We start from the raw sequence: 17,501 nt of genomic DNA on the forward strand, positions 1-17,501 counted from the left end.
CCTCCTAATTAACTTCGAGTTTAATCTCCATCTGCCAAAAGGTGCCTTATACAAGGGGCTGAGCACCTGACACTGCCCAGGGAAGTTGCAGCGGTGATGGGCACCAGCAGCAAGCCTCGAGGGTGGGAGGTAAGGGTCTCCCTACCTACCTCGCCCCCAGAAGTAATGCCTAAAGCCCTCCCAGCTCCTGCTCGGTTTTGGGGAGCCCGAGCATTGGGTGCTGCCCCTAAGCGAGCTTTGGCCAGTCTGCACTAGTGCTAGCACCTGGGAGGCGGGTGTGTGCCAGCAGCTCGCGGAGGGAGGAGAGCAGCTCCCTCCAGCTCAGGGCCTTCCGTGATCTACCACGCCCTTCCCTCCACGCACGGGGCATCGCGGTACCTCCCCGGGGTGAGCCGCCCACCAGCACTGGGGGGCTCGGGTGCGGCGCGGTGCTATCACCCCCTGTCCCTCACCTCCCCTCCTGGGGTGGTCCCGGTCCCTTCCCCCATATCGCAAGGCGAGGCTGATATGCCGCAGGACGTCACGGAGCGGCACGTCAGCGGCGCCATAGGGCTGCCGCAGCTCCTCGAAACGGTGCGCCAGGCAGACACGGCTACGCTGCAGCCCTGTGCCACCCCCTCGAACCGCCGGTCCCCCCACCCCGCGCGCGCACCGCTGAGCGTGTCCGGAAACCTGGACCCGCTCCACCACCAGCGCGACTCGCAATCCCTAGGGCGCCTGACCGAGTGCTGCCAAGCGGAGTCCGAGAGAGAGCTCCCGAGCGGTGCCCGAGAGTTCCTGAGCGAGCCCCGACCGCTGCCTGAGACTTCCTGAGCTTTGCTGAGTGGGCCTCGAGCCCCGCCGAGCAGGTTGGGAGAGCCGCTTAGCGGCTGAAGTGAAGCCGGCCCCCGGAGTGACGTGGGGCGGTGAGTGGGGTCAAGGCGGCCTGGGGCTGCGGGGAGGCGTGCGCGCCGAGCCGGAGCGGTCCCTGGCCCCTCTTGTGGGTGTCTGTGTGTTTGCGGTCGTGGCCGTCCCTGAGCTCCGGGAGGGGGAGGGGGGTGGGGGTAGGGCTGTCCCTAGCCCTCCGCGTCTGCGTGGAGGTGGGGGGGATGTATGTATGTGTATGGCCAGGGCTGTTCGTGTTTCCCCTGTACACTTGGGAGGAGGGGCTGGGCTGGGGCTGTTTCTGCCCCGCCCCCCCCCCCCCCCCCCCCGTGTGTGTATGTGTAAGGCCAGGGCTCTCCCTGACCCCTATATGTGTCTATGTGCTGTGTCTAGAGCTGGAGCTCTCCCCGACCTCCCTGCGTGTATGTGGCCAGCCTGGCTGTTGCCATTCCCCGGCTGTTACAGCACCCAGCCCTGTCACCATGCCCGCTGTTGTTTTTTTTTTTTTTTTGGCAGGTGTGCAGCAGGGCTGTCCAAGCCATGATTGAGGTGTTGGCCAAGCTGGGCTGTGTGCCTGTCTTCCTGGCAGGGGAGGTGCTGGAGCGTGCGATCACTTTTACCAACTCGTTATCGGCCTCGTCCACCTCTGCCAGCAGGTAAGGCAGCCCACGCCAGCGGGCCCTTCTGCAGGTGAAGCCTTGCGGTGGCAGTGCTGTCTGGTTCCCTCCAGAGGGAACAGCCCTCCCTCTGAGCAGCCAGGTGTAGTTGTGACTGGGTTGTGGGGCAATGGTGCCAGCTCAGCCACTGGTGACTTCCTTGCCCGAGGTTATTTCCTACGTTTATGGAAGGAACTCTCTCTGTCCAGCAGTGCGCTGACATATCAGTGTGATCCCTGCCTCCAGAGCTGGCAGTCAAAGGGGCAAGCAGTGCCTAGAGGGAGGAAGAGGAAGCTTTCTGTGGCCCAGCCTTTGTGCATTGCCTCTCCCCTTATTATTACTATGCCCGAAATAGGCATTGAGGAAACGTGAGAAGATGGGAGCTTCCCATATTCGTTCACAGGGAGTGACTCCGCATCATAAGAAGTCACCTGAAGCCTCCATGTCTGCTGAGTGTGTGGCCTTGTCTGATTCTCCCCAGGGGTGGAGAGTGCTTTCTCATCTTGGGCCCTTCCTGGGAAGTGTCCGTTTCCAGCTCTATCAGGTTCAGCATCTTTTCATCACCAGTACACATTTCACAGGTGATTGTTGTGATGGACCCACCTCCAGTGCTTGCAGTCTCAGCAGCAGCAAAGCAGTCTCTTGTACTACCACTGTAGGGCTTCTTTTTTTATTGCCTTCCTTAACTTTCCATCTTTTCTTCCTGGTTTCTCTTACCTGCTGAATTAAACGTTCAAATTCAGCTGTGGCATAAGCATCTAGCTTTCCGGAGTTTTGTCTTGTGCAGTGACAATGCTCTTTTTTTCTGGCTCTGAAACATGTGGGACTGCAAAGGTAACAGGTGGAGCAGTTTTGGAGGTTCACAGCACAGTTACGGGAGCTTCGTTTGGGAACCTCAGGCGTGTGGAAAACCACCTCTTGGAAAAAGGAAAGTTTTTAAAATAAAAAAGCAGATGACCAAACTGACAAGACCTGGCTAAGTCATACAAGTGGCAACACCAAATAGATTGGTGATTTGGAAATTGAAGCTGTGGGTTGTGTAAAGGCAGTAGCCAGATCAAAGTGCAGTCACTACAACAGGCAGATAGACCTGTCAGGAACTAGAAGCTTTCGGGGCTAGCAAAAGCTGTGACGCAGGTGGAGGAACTGAGAGGCACGTATTTCAAGCATAGGAACAGAACTGAAGGACAATAAGTAAATGGCAGAAAGTGAATTTGGTTGTGATGTTGTTCTGGTTTTGTTTAGTGAGGGGGGGCCTAAGGTGGTAGCTTGTGTAGGAAACTGCTAGAAGTTGCTCCCCTGTGTTCAGTGGACTTGTCCGGGCCTAGGGCGGACCTGCTGCTGGCCAAGGCCGAGCCAATTGGTAGCAGAATGTTCTCTGATAATGCCTCTGCGATAACGTAAAAAGGAGAAGAGAAGATGTGAAGGAGCTGAGCAGGGGGCAGAGAGGGGGAGGCGTGAGCCTTGTGGGCCTTGCAGGCCTCACCCTCTGGCCTCTTGCCAGGCAGAGGCCAGAGGGTGAGGCCTGCAAGGTCCATGAGGCCTGACCCAGCTGCAAGAAGTGGAGAGGAGATGAGCTGGATGATGTGAAGAGATTCTGAGAGGCGTCTGCCAGCCTGTTGGGAAGAACTTTTCTTGTGAGAGGAAGGGCTGCAGACGCCAAGGTCAGTTCAGAAGGAGGGGGAGGAGTAATGCGGCTCCTGGCCAAGATTCCCCTGCAGCCTGTGGTGACGACCATGGTGGAGCAGGTTGTCCCCCTGCAGCCCATGGAGGTCCACGGAGGAGCAGAGATCCACCTGCAGCCCGTGGAGGACCCCACATCAGGGCAGGTGGATGCCTGAAGGTGACTGTGGCCCATGGAGGGCCCGCTGGGACAGCCGTTCTAGAGGGACTGCACCCCGTGGAAGAGATGACCCATGCCGGAGCAGTTTCACGAAGGACTGTGGCCCGTGGGAGGGACCCCATGAAGGAGCAGGGGAGGAATGTGAGTTCTTCCCCCGATGATGAAGCAGTGGCGTAAAACAACGCGTGATGAACTGACCGCATCCCCCGTTCCCTCTTCCCCCTGTGCTGCTCGGTGGTGGGGTAGATGGTATAGATAATGTTAGGCCCGGGAAGAGGGAGGGGTGGGGGGAGGTTATCTTGTTCCCTGTCTTATTCTCCTGCTAGTTTTAGCAATAAATGAATAGTTTTCCCCAAGTCGAGTCTGTTTTGCCCGTAACGGTGACTTTAAGGATTTCTCCCCGTCCTTATCTCAAACCTCGAGCCGTTTTTCTTATATCATCTCTCCCTATTCTCTTGGAGGGTGGGGGAGTGAGAGAGGGACTGCATCGTCTGGCCGCAACTGAGGCTGAACTACGACAGATGTATAAGGCGTACAAGAAACAAAGGTGTTTTGCCCAAAGGTTATGTGGAGTGCAGCACTTATGGGCTACAGCAGGAGCTGTAGGGGGAAGTGAGAGAAGAGGGAAGTGACTTCAGCACCAGCGCAGGATCCTTCTGTGCCCTGCCAGCTGGACAAGCCAGGTCTGCCAGTAGGAAGGCACATGCCAATTTTGTTTGTGAGTCTGGTTAAAAAATGAAAACAATCCAGTGGCATATTGTTGGGCAATACTGAAAATAAATAAATAAATAAGATTCAAAATACTCTGTTTGAAGGTACGGTAATCATGCTAAGCTTATATAAAATTATTAAACATTGTCTCTTAAGTAAGAGCATTTCTCTGTGTCGTAGTTCAGCCCCCCCTCACTGAACAAAACCACAACACTCTGTTTCCATATAGCAGATACCTTATGACAGAAAACCTTACAGCAACCCTTATGGAAAAGCTATGCTGGTACTTTTGAAGATACAGAATTACAACTGTAGGGTTAGAGGTAAAGGTAGAGTATCTAATGCGTGTTTGCGTGAAGGCGGCCAGCACATACAAAAGATCAAATAGCATATAATTAGTCAACTGAAATGAATGCAACACGCCTTTTTCTCTGATTCGTCTAGACATTTAACTGCTCTGATGTGTCACATCAAGAGATACCCACGTGCTGCAAAAAATCCCTGTGCCACCTAAAACTCTAGTGTCAGTGCTTACTAATCAGATCATGATGTTAGAAAGCACCAGAGGAATCAGATACTGGCTAAATTAACAAGACTGCTATTGAAATAAAAATAGATAAGGGTTTTGGAAACTGAAAGGTGTCAGTAATGCCATAGGAAATACCCTGTGGAACGGCTGAGGTCATAGTGGAGTCCAAAATGCAAGACTATTTTTCATGTTGGATGCAACCAATTCTTGTGACTGTACAGAGAGGGGGCAAAATGATACCTTCACCTCCTCTATACACTTCAGCAAATCCCTCGCATCATGAGGAGAAAATAATGAATACTATGGGCAGAGAGAGTATCAAGTTTAGTAGTGTTTCAGGTACAAGAGCTTTATGCTTATGGGGTGGCCTGTGGAGGAGATGGGGAGGGCTGCCCAGAGCCTGAGTTCAACCACTGCCCAAGCAGGTGGGTGAGGGCAGGGGGTGCCCCAAAGAAGCTGACTGGCAGACAGGAGGGGAGAAACGGCAGGCACATGCCAGGCACAGGGTTCTCCGAGAGTGAGCAAAGGGTGGACACCAGGCTGGTGCTTGTGCCCTCCATGCAGGGCCGGGGCTGCCCGTCCTGCTCAGCAGGAGTCATCTTCTATAAGCAGCATATGGCCATTGTGCTTGTTTTCTGGTGGGATCTCCCCACTTTCCCAACTGAACTGGGGGTTCAGCCCTGAACCCAGTGCTGCTGGTGCAGTTGTAGGCACCCCAAGAATTTGTGACAGTGTCGTAGTTTAGCCCCACTCGGGACCAAACTATGCAGTCTCTCACTCACTCTCCCCACCATCGAGGGAATGGGGGAGAGATAATATAACAAAAAGGCTCGAGGTTTGAGATAAGGACAAGGAGAGATTCTTAAAGTTACCATTACGGGCAAAACAGACTTGACTTGGGGAAAACTATTCCAATTTATTAATAATAAAACCAAAGCAGGATAACGAGAGAGGAAAAAAATACAACTTCCCTTCGCTCCGCCCCTCTTCCTGGGCTTAACTTCATTCCAAATTATCACCTTTCCCCCCCTCCCCGAGCAGCACAGGGGGAATAGGGAAGGGGGGTTATGGTCATGTTGCTTTCCATCGCTCCTTCCTCCTTGGAGGAAGAACTCCTCACATTCCTCCCCTGCTCCGGCGTGGGGTCCCTCCCACGGGCTGCAGTCCTTCACGAGCTGCTCCAGCACGAGTCCTTTTCCACGGGGTGCAGTCCCTCCAGAACGGCTGCCCCAGCGCAGGCCCTCCACAGGCCACAGCCTCCTTCAGGCATCCACCTGCCCCAGCGTGGGGTCAGCCTGCTTTACCACGGGCTGCACCACGGGCTGCAGGGGAATCTCTGCCCGGAGCAACTTTACTCCTCCCCCTCCTTCTTCATTGACCTTAGCGTCCGCAGCCGTTCCTCTCACAAGAAATTCTTCACAGATGCCTCTCAGGTTCTCTTCACGTATCCTCTCTTCACTTCTCTCGGCCAGTCAGGCCCAGACGGCCGCCCGGCGGGAGGCCAGAGAGTGAGGACCACAAGGCCCACAAGGCTCACGCCTCCCCCTCTCTGCCCGCGCTTCTGCTGCTTCTCTTCTTTTTTTTTTCGTTTTTCTTTTTTTTTTTTAATATATATATTTTTTTCCCCTTCTTAAATATATTATCACAGAGGCATTATCACTGTCACCAATTGGCTCGGCCCTGGCCAGCGGCAGGTCTGCCCTAGAGCCGGTCGAGTCCACCGGACAAAGGGGAAACGTCTAGGAGCTTCTTGCAGAAACTGTCACTGTAGCCTCTCCCCCCCTCGCTACACAAAACCAGCACAGACAGACACTGAGACTGGCCCAGTCTCAGAGCAGGGCAGTAGATGTGGCCTTATTTTTGTCTCCTGGAGAGCTGTGGGAGGAGCGGTGCAGCCCAGAGAGGTGTATCTGCAGCCATGGCGCTGCATCATCTTGGCCCAGAAGTATCCTTCTCTGGTCCGACATGATCGGACCAGAGTTGATGTTCTTGAGGGGAACCATGCTGTGGGGAGGGAGCACGTCTGCACCCTGCCTGCCCTAGGGAGTGTCGAGCTTCGAGGAACTAGGTGGTGCTGTGGGCAGGGGCAGCTGAATCTGGGTTGCAGATATTTGTTGCTTTCAAATCTGCCCATTTCTCTGATGGTTGCATTATTGTCAGAGATGCCTCAGAGTGCTGCTCTGCATGTCACTTCTGGCTTGAGATTTAGCTCTTCATGGCTAAAAGTCCTCTGCCAGGCCCGACCCATGTGCGACAGCTGGAGCTGTCCTCTCAGCAGTGCAATCTGTAGCCAGTCTGTACCAAGCTGTACCCTGCTGGACAGGTGTGATGAGAAAGGTGACCAAGTGAGTAAGGCTTTGGACCGGATCTTGGGACGCTTGACCTCAGCATGTTTGCTGGAGGATCTCTGTGGCGTTCAGCACAGCCCACCTTGTCTCTGTCACTGTGGACGGGATGGCTGCTGACCTGCGCTGCTTGCTGTCTTCTGCCATGCATGTACAGTGGGCTTCTCGGGGCAGGGATGTCTCCTCGCTCTGTCTGTGCTGTGCCCAAGATGGTGTGGCTCAGACTGCAAAAATTGCTGCTAAACAAGAGCCCTCGGGCCACAGAGCCAGGCCTTGGGTGAAACTGCTGTCAGCGGCTGGGGTGGAAGTGGCTTCGGGTCAGCACCCCAGCTTGAGCTTGCCCCAAAGGCTTATTTGGAGGGGGACTTTGAGAGTGGTTTCAGTGACAGTGAAGTAAGGCCTTCTTTCCAGAAAAACAGTCCTGCATGGAACTGAGCAGCAAGAGTTGCTCTTCTCCCAATTCACGCTTTCTGTAATCCAGGTTTAAAGCATAGACACGAGTGTTGCTCTTTACTCTCAGTGAGATGCTGGTGTGGGCCAGCACCCAGATCCACTGCCAGTTTCACGCCAGCGAGAACCGGATAGCACGTCCTCCCTCTGATGGCAGCAAGCAGGACATGCAGGCAGAGAATGTGGCGCTCTTCATCCCCAACAGAGGTGAGCGCTACTCCTGTTACCTCGAGTAGGGAGGGTGAGAGCATAGCGAGCAGGAATCAAGCAGACTGTGGAGGCAGAGAGTGCAGCACAGCTGTTTGACATTGACGAATTTGGGCTATGTCCTTGAACACCACTTGCTCAATAACAAAAACCAGCAACTAGAACAAGATAAGGAAATACCAAAGGCAAAAATAGTAAAGACAACCAAAAAACTATAACCAATCCAAATGAAGCATGAGGCGCGTGAACAGTATATTGCTACCAATCAAATTAGATGATTAAGTGTGTGCACTTCGCGTGTAACTTAGACTATAAAAGACTAATGCTGACTAACAATAGAGGTCTCTGGAACACCATCCACGGAGTCCATGTTTTTACTGCCTGTCGTAGTTCAGCCCCGATCGGACCAGACTACGCAGTCTCTCTCTCACTCCCCTCACCTTCCGAGAGAATAGGGAGAGATGATATAAGGAAAAACGGCTCGAGGTTTGAGATAAGGACAGGGAGAAAGTCCTTAAAGTTACCGTTACGGGCAAAACAGACTCGACTTGGGGAAAACTATTCATTTATTACTAAAAACAGCAGGAGAATGAGACAGGGAACAAGATAACCTCCCCCCACCCCTCCCTCTTCCCGAGCTTAACAATATCTCTACTACCTTCCCCCCCAGAGTGGCACAGTGGGGAAGAGGGAATGGGGGTCGCAGTCAGTTCATCACGTGTTGTTTTACGCCGCTGCTTCATGGTCGGGGGAAGAACTCCTCACATTCCTCCTCTGCTCCAGCGTGAGGTCCCTCCCACGGGCCACAGTCCTTCGTGAAACTGCTCCGGCGTGGGTCATCTCTTCCACGGGGTGCAGTCCCTCCAGAACAGCTGCCCCAGTGGGCCCTCCACGGGCCACAGCCTCCTTCCGGCCTCCACTTGCCCCAGTGTAGGGTCCTCCACGGGCTGCAGGGGGATCTCTGCTCCTCCGTGGGCCTCCATGGGCTGCAGGGGGACAACCTGCTCCACCATGGTCGTCACCACAGGCTGCAGGGGAATCTTGGCCAGGAGCCATATTACTCCTCCCCCTCCTTCTTCACTGACCTTGGCGTCTGCAGCCGTTCCTCACAACAGGCTGGCAGACACCTCTCAGGATCCTTTTTACATCTCATTCACTTCTCATCTCCTCTCCACTTCTTGCAGCCAGGCCGGGCCCAGTTGGGCCCAGTCGGCTGCCCGGCGGGAGGCCAGAGGGTGAGGCCTGCAAGGTCCACAAGGCTCGCGCCTCCCCCTCTCTGCCCCCGCTCAGCTCCTTCACATCTTCTTCTTAATTTTTTTTTTCTGTTTTTCCCCTTCTTAAATACATTATCGCAGAGGCATTATCACGGGACATTCTGCTGCCAATTGGCTTGGCCTTGGCTAGCAGCGGGTCCGCCCTAGGCCCAGCCGAGTCCACTGAACATAGGGGAGCGACTTCTAGCCGTTTCCTACAGAAGCTGCCACCTTAGGCCCCCCTCACTAACAAAACCAGAACACCAGGGCATGAGATATTTCCTCCTCGACCCATTCTTCTCCCCATTCCTCTCTATGAGGCTAAGGCCTGGCTGGCCTGGCCATGGTGAGTGCCTCCCTTGGCCTGAGCCACGAGGTTGGGCAGCATTCACGTGGTTCTTCTTTCTCTTCCAGGAGAGCACAGTCAGTGTATCCTGTCCACTCCACCAAGGAGTCTCTTCTGCGACTTGCGACTGGATCCTGGGGAGTCAAAGTCCTGTGAGTCTCGTCATCTCTTCCTCTGCTCAGAGAGCTTGCCTCTGGGGAGCCCCACTCTCAAGCTGTCTTTGCAGACCTGAGTGCTGCAAGTGGGAGACCCTGGTGCTTGTGGAAGGCAAGGTGCCTTGGTGGGAGTGTGAGTGCCAAGGAACTGCTCCCTGCTGCATCGTCCAGAGTCTGTTCTCCACCCTATGTGGGCTGCGTACTGCAATGTGTCCTGCAGTCCTGTCCCTGGCCCACGTCCTTTGCCACAGGTCCATTGTGTAGCTGCGAGGCGTAAAATGTTTTGAAATATCTGGCTGCAGCTGAAGGAATGGATACACACACCTGCATTCCCTGCCTTTATTTCTTCAGCCACATTGGAGTATCCTTGGGATTTAGGCTGGCGTCCTCCAAAGGTCCATGTTTCCTCTTCAGGTTGTGACTGTCCTGGAGATTACAGAGTCTTCCGCCTGTTCTAGTTTTCCCAGACTTTCTGCTGTAAAACTGAGCACTTCTCATCTTCTCTGGCCAAAGCTCTCCATGTCTCCAAAGCCCTCAAATGGTGTCCTTCCAGCGGGCCCTCTTTAAGCTCTCCTTCACTACTTTCCCTTTTGCTGTTTAGAGACATTTTAATGCTTTTCACAGGGATTTGCAGCAACTCATTTTTCTAGTTCAGGCAGCTGTTTCTATCGGGGACTTCTACCCGAGACAACTGTGAAAATACAAATATGTGCTGTTGTCTCTTGGTCAGTGGCTGCGTGACCCAGCCTGTCAGTTCATGTCAGATCTCCTTTGTGTTCCAGCAGCCTGTGGTCCAGCGGCAGCATAACATAGGGGTCGGCCTTTTCTCTCGTGTAGACAGTGATAGAACTAGAGGCAATGGTTTCAAGCTGCGCCAGGGGAGATTCAGGCTGGACATTAGGAAATATTACTTCTCGGAAAGGGTAGTCAGGCACTGGAATGCACTGCCCAGGAAGGTGGTGGAGTCACCGACCATGGGGGTGTTCAAGAAACGTTTGGATGTTGTGTTGAGAGATATGATTTAGCTGAGAAGTATTGGTGATGGTTGGACTGGATGATCTTTTAGGTCTTTTCCAATCTTGATAATTCTGTGATTCTGTGATTCTGTGATTAGGCATTGCAGACTGCGTGTGAATGGCTTCCTCAGGTTGTCCTAGAGGTCTGCTGGGAACGGGTGATGGAGACCTCTCAAGTCACAGAGCAAAGGGAGCAGAGGCAGTGCCTGTGGTGGAGGAGGCTCCTCTGGAGCATTGAGCTCTGGGGAGGAGGTGAGAGCAGAGCTGCGAGACCAAGGAGCTGTGGGCTGTAACATGCTGGTTTTGAAGCAGGGACGTCCTGCCTTTCTAGGCGGACAGGGTGAAACCAACCTGGCTTGGCTAAGTGGTTAGTGGGGTGGGGCAGTACTGTCTGGGGCTATGTATCCTAAACTACAAAGCCTATCATCTGAGGACATTTAGTTATTTACTTACTATTCTGTAGCAGTATGCAAGTGAAAGGAGCTGGCCCTGCTGCATCAGAGCCAAGGTCCACTGTGCTTTCTGAAAGTGGAGGAGGCAGAAGTCTCAGCTGGCCTGAGGCTCACCTGGATTCTCCTGCGCTCCTCACTGCTGACAGATGTGGGGCTGGAGCATCCATTCCCCAGGAACAGGGAGAATTATAAGGCCCCTTATCCTGGAGCATCTCAGGCAGGCTTGGCAGTCTCTGGGAGAGCAGATCAGTGACTACAGTCCAACCTCCAGGTGACTGGGATGGATTAAGAAAATTTCCTTGTGCTCTGGCTTTGCAGGCAGAAGCTGTTCAGCCCCCAGCTAAGCTAGCGATAGTCTGTCCCTCAGAGTGATGTTGTATTGTGTGTGTTTACTCTGCCACTGGGTGACACTGAGTTTGTGTCTGACTTGCGCTTGGACACAGCTCCATAAGAAGGAGACAAATACTTCTACGCTTTGAGGTTCCTTGGCCGTATGTTACAGCCTTTCCACTTGGTTGTGTGATGCACACATCCCTTGTGTGTCATGCGCGATGCCGCTGTGTATGGTACTGGGCTTTTTAGCACTGAAACCCCTGTATCACAGCCCTGGCTCTGCCAGACTGTTCACACTGATCCCATCAGTGTGCGGTGCTGCTCCTCTCACGAGAGACTGCAGCTGGCATGCTTGCTGATCATTCCTGGGGGCTGCTGCCAGCTCCGTGGAGGCAGAGTTGAGGCTGTGTGGGTGTGTATCTTAATTCTTCATTTCCTGTTTTTCAAAAGTTTTGAGTTTGGAAAGGCAAAAAAACCCCAAGAAATCTTAATTCTGCTTCAGCAAAGTACTATATTGTTAGACTGTAGCCAGACCTGGCATGTATAGCTGAGGTTGTGTGAGCCTGTGTCTTGATAAAAGGCCTTGTTTTCAGTTGCTGACCAGCTTATTCCCCAATATCTTCCCCTTGTTATGGTGCCTGTGTTGAAGTTGACTCACCTCCCATCCCTTTGACACACTGCCCAGACTGAGCTCTTTAAATTTGTCACCATAAAACATTTTCTCAAGCCCTCAAGTAATCTCTGTGGCTGGGGGAGGAAATGGAGGCAGCCTAGACACGAGCCAGGAGCCCAGCTAGAGAGTACAGCGGGTGGGTAGAGGAATGTGCTTCCTTCTGGGATCTGCATGAAAGCTGGGACTTCCCTAGTCTTGGTATTCCTGTGCCAGATAGCAAACCACCCATCCTCCTCGGACGACAGTGGTCTCTGCTTAGGTTATCCCCACTAGGCATGGAGGCCTCTTGTTAAGCCTGGTACAGGAGGTTACAGCAGTCTGCTGCAGTGCTCCTGAACATTCCTTGGAAATATCCAATTTTCCTCCCTATCAGAACAGTTCTCAACTTTATCTGCACCCTGGTCCAGCAAGACAGCCTTGTGTTTTAAGGTGTGGGAGCCTGTGGGTGCTACCCACTAGCACTGGCTTTTTACTTCCTTCCAGTCCCGTTTTTTAGATCTAGAAGTTATATTTAAAGTGTAACTCTAGCTTTTAATCTAAGCCTCAATTTTTAGGATGTGCCAGACATGGGGAAGGATCTGTGATTTCACAGCAGGATGCTGCCCTTCCTCTGGCAGAGTTTATCTGCATCACGGTGGGCAAGCTAGAGAGGTGGAGACTTTGCACGGTTCACTGTTTGCACCTTTCTTATTATACAGCATGCAGTTTGGGAAAGCTGCAGAAGTGTTCACACTGCCTCAAGAAGCATTGGGATTTGTGTAGTGGCTAAAGGGCTTTGAGAGGGCTGAATGCGGTGTAAAGCCAGGCCTCAGCATCTCAGAGGTCTTGGAGTCAGAGGCTTTGTGATCTAAGTCATCAGTCTGTCAAGGGGGATACACCACAGGTTGTTGTGAAGGTCTCTTAATTGTTTCTTGGCCATTTAGACCCAGTGCTTCAGAGAAAAACACAGGAAGAAACTAATTTTTGTTGTGGAGTTTGGAGTTTGTGTAAAACAAATATCAAAAGAGGCATGAGGTATTGATCAGCACCTCTATGCCTTCAGTATTGTTTGTGCGTGAACGGGGCAGAGCCCTGAGGAAACCGCAGTGTGTGACCGCTTCTTGAAAGCAGAGTGTGAAGGAAGCGTGCAGAGGCAAATTCAGGTTGAACTCGTGATGAGTAAGTTTAGCTCTCATGTGTTTGTGTTCCTGGATTTTACATCTTTCATATTCTTTGGAGGCAGAGTTTATGTGTGTGGTTGTATGTGCTGGAAGCAATGTCTGGGTGACAGCACATGTGATGTGAGGTGAGGAGCAGTGCACTGGTGCAGGTCACCTGCTGTGGGAAAGAGGAGATGTCAGAAAGGACCGTGCTCTGTCCCTAGCTCAGCCTCGCTGCTATTCCTAACCATCAGTGCGGGGAGCCTGCGAGCAACAGCTCCAGGAACTTCCTTTTGACATTGGAAAGCAAGCCTTTCTGCACTTGTTGCAGATTCGTATTGTGAGACGCTGTCCATAGACGACCCTCCCTCTTTCCGGAGACAGTCAGTGAAGTACGTGTACAAGTTGACCATCGGCTGCCAGCATGTCAACTCCTCCATCAAGCTCCTGCGCGTAACTTTCTGTGTCCTTGTGCTGCATGGTAAGGCCACACACTGCCCTCCCTGCAGACACAGGCATGGCTGCACCCTGCTCCAGTGACACTCTCGCCTTCTCCCCAGGGCTCAAGGATTACCAGTTCCCACAGGATGAGGCTGTGGCGCCCTCAAACCCCTTCCTGGAGGAGGAGGAGAGCTTGAAGAAAGACTCTCATCTGGCGGACCTGGTGACAGAACTGTTCATGGTGGCCACCTCCTGATGCAGCCTGCGTAGGTCATTTCCCCTGCTTGAACCTGCTGCCCTAACCTGGACGTGAAGCACAGCTCAGTGCTCGGTGCAAAAATCTCTTGCTGGCAAAGTGAAGCTCTGGCTGGGGCTGTGGAGTAGCTCCATCAGGGCCCACTCGGATCAGTTTCCCACAGGCTCTCCCTGCCAGTCTCAGGCTCTTCCTAATTCAACCAGAGAGACCTTCTCCCCAGTGTATCCAGTGTGTGGTTTACTCTTGCTCGTTGCAGGTGTTTCCCAAAGGGAATGCTGTCTCCAGGGCCTGTCCTTCACACCCAAGCAGCAGGCATGGAGTCATTTCTGCTGGGCTCTTTGATTAACCCAGAGTGCTGTATGGAGCAGAGCCTCATCCTGCTGCAACCTTATCCCCCACTTCTTGCTCCACAGACCTGTATAACATCAGCAGCACCCGTGGGAAGGTGGGGATGTTCTGCATCTTTAAGACCGTGTATAAGATTGGAGAGGATGTCATCAAGACCTTTAATTTTTCAGAAGGAGGCATCCCGTGTCTGCAGGTCAGTGCTGGCTTCAGGGTCACTGTGGGGAGAAGCAGAGGTTTCAGGTGGGGGAGTGGGAGAAGGGATTGGGGTGGCACTGGGCTGCTGTGGGGTTTCTAGTGAGGGTTTCTAGTGGGACCCAGCTGAGGTCCCCTTGGGGTATGAGGTGGGGAAGGGCTCCAGTTCTGAGTTTGTTTGAGAAATGGAGGCCCCAGAGCTTTGGGCCAGGGCTGTGTGAGTGTGTGAGAATGAGCACCCTGCCAATTGCCCTGCAGTTCTCCGTGAGTCTGCAGACAGAGGAGAGCATCCAGGAGGAGTTCAAGCACCCGTGAGGTCAGCCCATCTCCTTCAGCACACACGCCCGCCATCAGGAGGCCTGCCTTCACATGGCCCAGAGCAGCTTCAGCTCTACCCCAGGATTCACCACCAACATTGGTTAGTGGCCACCAGGGAAGGGACTCGCCCCTGCTAGTCTCTGCAGGAGGACTGCAATGTCCCCAGTCCTGTCTACTGCCCTGCAGGGCTGTGTTGTGTGGGAGGGAGCTGGCCTGCGTGAGTGGGCTTATTTGCTTGTCCCCGTGCCAGGACAGCCAGCGCTGAGATAGCTGCTGTCCCTTGTGGTGTTGGCTGCTGACCCTCCTCTTGCCCACAGTGTCCCTGAAGTGGAGGCTGCACTTTGAGACTGTGACCTCTGGGGAGTTGCTGGGGACTTGCCTGGTTCGTGGGAGCCAGTCGGAGGCCATCACCTGGACTGGGATGGAGCAGACTGAAGTGGACACTTTCAGCTGGGACTTGCCCATCAAAGTCCTTCCCACCAACCCCACCCTGGCTTCTTACGTATCTCAGTTCTCCAGCGCCAACTCCATCACCATCTGAAGCGAGGAGAGCTGGTAGGGGCCTGCGGTGCTGCAGGTGTGTACTACCTGTGGGAATGGCAGGCAGGACTGTCGCCAGTACACTGCGGGATGCACGCCCCAACATCCCCCTGGGTTCATCTGCGATGCCCAGGTGGGCACCAGGTGAGTCTGTCCTGCCTGTGGGTGGAGGAGCACTGTGCTTGCTGCGGTGTCTTGTGCTGCAGCCTTTGGCTGGGAGCCAGACCCTTGCTGCCTGGGTGAAGGCGCGAGTCCCAGCACTCGCCGAAAGGAAATCTGCCTCCCAGGGAACGGCTCAATGTGCCTTTACCCCATGAGGGGCTTCCAAGAGGGAAGGGCCCAGCCCAGGGAAAGGAGAGTGGAGCTCTTCTGGTGAAGCCCTATACCAGCCTTGGGTGAAGGCCGTGCCCCTACAGCAGAGACCCCTCAAGCAGAGATCTGGCATCCAGGTGAGGCACGCTGGTCACCTGCTGGTATCATTAGCAACAACTCGTATCATCAGGGTGTTTTTATCAACATTCTTCACATCTGAAATCCAAAACATACTGGCTACTGAGAGGAAAATTAACTCCATCCCTGCCGAAACCAGGACAAAATGTGTCGTAGTTCAGCCCCGATCGGGACCAGACTACACAGTCTCTCTCTCACTCCCCCCACCTTCCGAGAGAATAGGGGGAGATGATATAAGAAAAACGGCTCGAGATTTGAGATAAGGACGGGGAGAAATCCTTAAAGTTACTGTCACGGGCAAAACAGACTCGACTTGGGGAAAACTATTCATTTATTTCTAAAACTAACAGGAGAATGAGACAGGGAACAAGATAACCTCCCCCCACCCCTCCCTCTTCCCAAGCTTAACATTATCTCTACCACCTTCCCCACCACCGAGCAGCACAGGGGGAAAAGGGAATGGGGGTTGCGGTCAGTTCATCACGCGTTGTTTTACGCTGTTGCTTCATCATCGGGGGAAGAACTCCTCACATTCCTCCCTGTGGTGGTTTAGCCCGGATCACCACACAGTTTCTTATTCACCCTCCCCCTACCCAGTGGGACGGGGGAGAGAAATTGGGAAGAAAGGAAAACTCGTGGGTTGAGATAAAAACAGTTTACTAAAAATACTAAAAACTACAAAGCTAACAGGATATAAGGATATTAATATCTACAAAATATACAAAATGAACAATGTACAATTTCTCACCACCTGATGTCCGAATGACCGACGCAGCCCGTCCCGAGCAGCGATCACAGGGACAACACCGAGCAGCAAGCAAAGGGGGGAGAGCAAGCTAGCAAGGTAGAGGGAACGATGCCAGCAAGGAAGAGAGAAGAAAAGAATGCCAAGGGTGCCGGAACGGATACCCGACAAGAATGTCCGAAAAGAAAAGGAATACCAGAAAATGATGCTCCCTCCCATGGGCAACCCCCACTTATATACTGAGCATGACGTTTATGGCATGGAATACTCTCTTTGGCCAGTTTGGGTCAATTATTCTGTCTGTCTTTCGCCCAGCTTCCCGCATCTACACGTTAACGAGACCTTAACGAGACTTGGAAAGCCAGACAGTGTCCTTGGTCTCATTAACAACAACTCGTATCATCAGAATGTTTTTATCAACATTCTTCACACACAAAATCCAAAACACACCGGCTACTGAGAAGAAAATTAACTCCATCCCTGCTGAAACCAGGACAGTATCCACCCCTTATTCCATACCATTTACGTCATGCTTATAGATATACACACAGATATTACTATCTCAATCTATGAGCTATCCCTCCAAAGTCTGTTGGGTTGATTTAGTCCATGACTTTGGGCTCCATCTGTGACAGCAGTCTCTCAGGGCAGGAGAGATGGTATGCAGTGTGAAGTTGTTACATACGGCATCTGGAACTCGTAGCTGGTACCTCTGGCGCGGCTGGTGTATCATGTCCATGGTCTGCGAGTTGAAGATGTTGATCTCGAGGAAGTTGTTGGTCGCCAGTTCTGACTCCATCACTGCTGCACATCGCTCAGTTTCATCGAAGCTTGTTCTTCACTGTTGAGTGTGATTCTTGCTGCACTACCTCTGATAGAACATAAAAGAACTACAGACATGATTATATCCAGTTCAAATTATTGGCTATTTTCACCTAGAATCAAATCTCCTTGAGGTACACATCGGACTTCCCCATCCTCCCGCATCACCCACCAAGTACATCCAGGTCCTTGAGCGAAAGCAGTGCCACGAGTGGGTTTGCCTTTGCCCAGAGGAGGAATAACCCAGACTGTTTTCCCCAACATATTCCTTACATGCACCACAGGAACTTTATGACCATCTACAATATGTAAAAGTTCAGATTGGGCAGGGCCAGCTCGATAGATGGATCCCCGAGTGTTGACTAACCAAGTGGCTTTTGCTAAATGTTTGTCCCAGTTTTTGAAGGTTCCACCACC

General features: G+C 52.8%; 1 pseudogene; it reads left to right on the forward strand.

Annotated features, from left to right (window-relative positions):
• Positions 1–1,404: 1,404 nt before the first annotated feature.
• LOC147596546 (RAB6A-GEF complex partner protein 2-like) lies at positions 1,405–15,068 on the forward strand (annotated as a pseudogene).
• Positions 15,069–17,501: the final 2,433 nt, after the last annotated feature.

This window comes from Chlamydotis macqueenii, chromosome W (assembly GCF_036417535.1).
Source record: "Chlamydotis macqueenii isolate bChlMac1 chromosome W, bChlMac1.mat, whole genome shotgun sequence".
Taxonomy (NCBI): Eukaryota; Metazoa; Chordata; class Aves; order Otidiformes; family Otididae; genus Chlamydotis; species Chlamydotis macqueenii.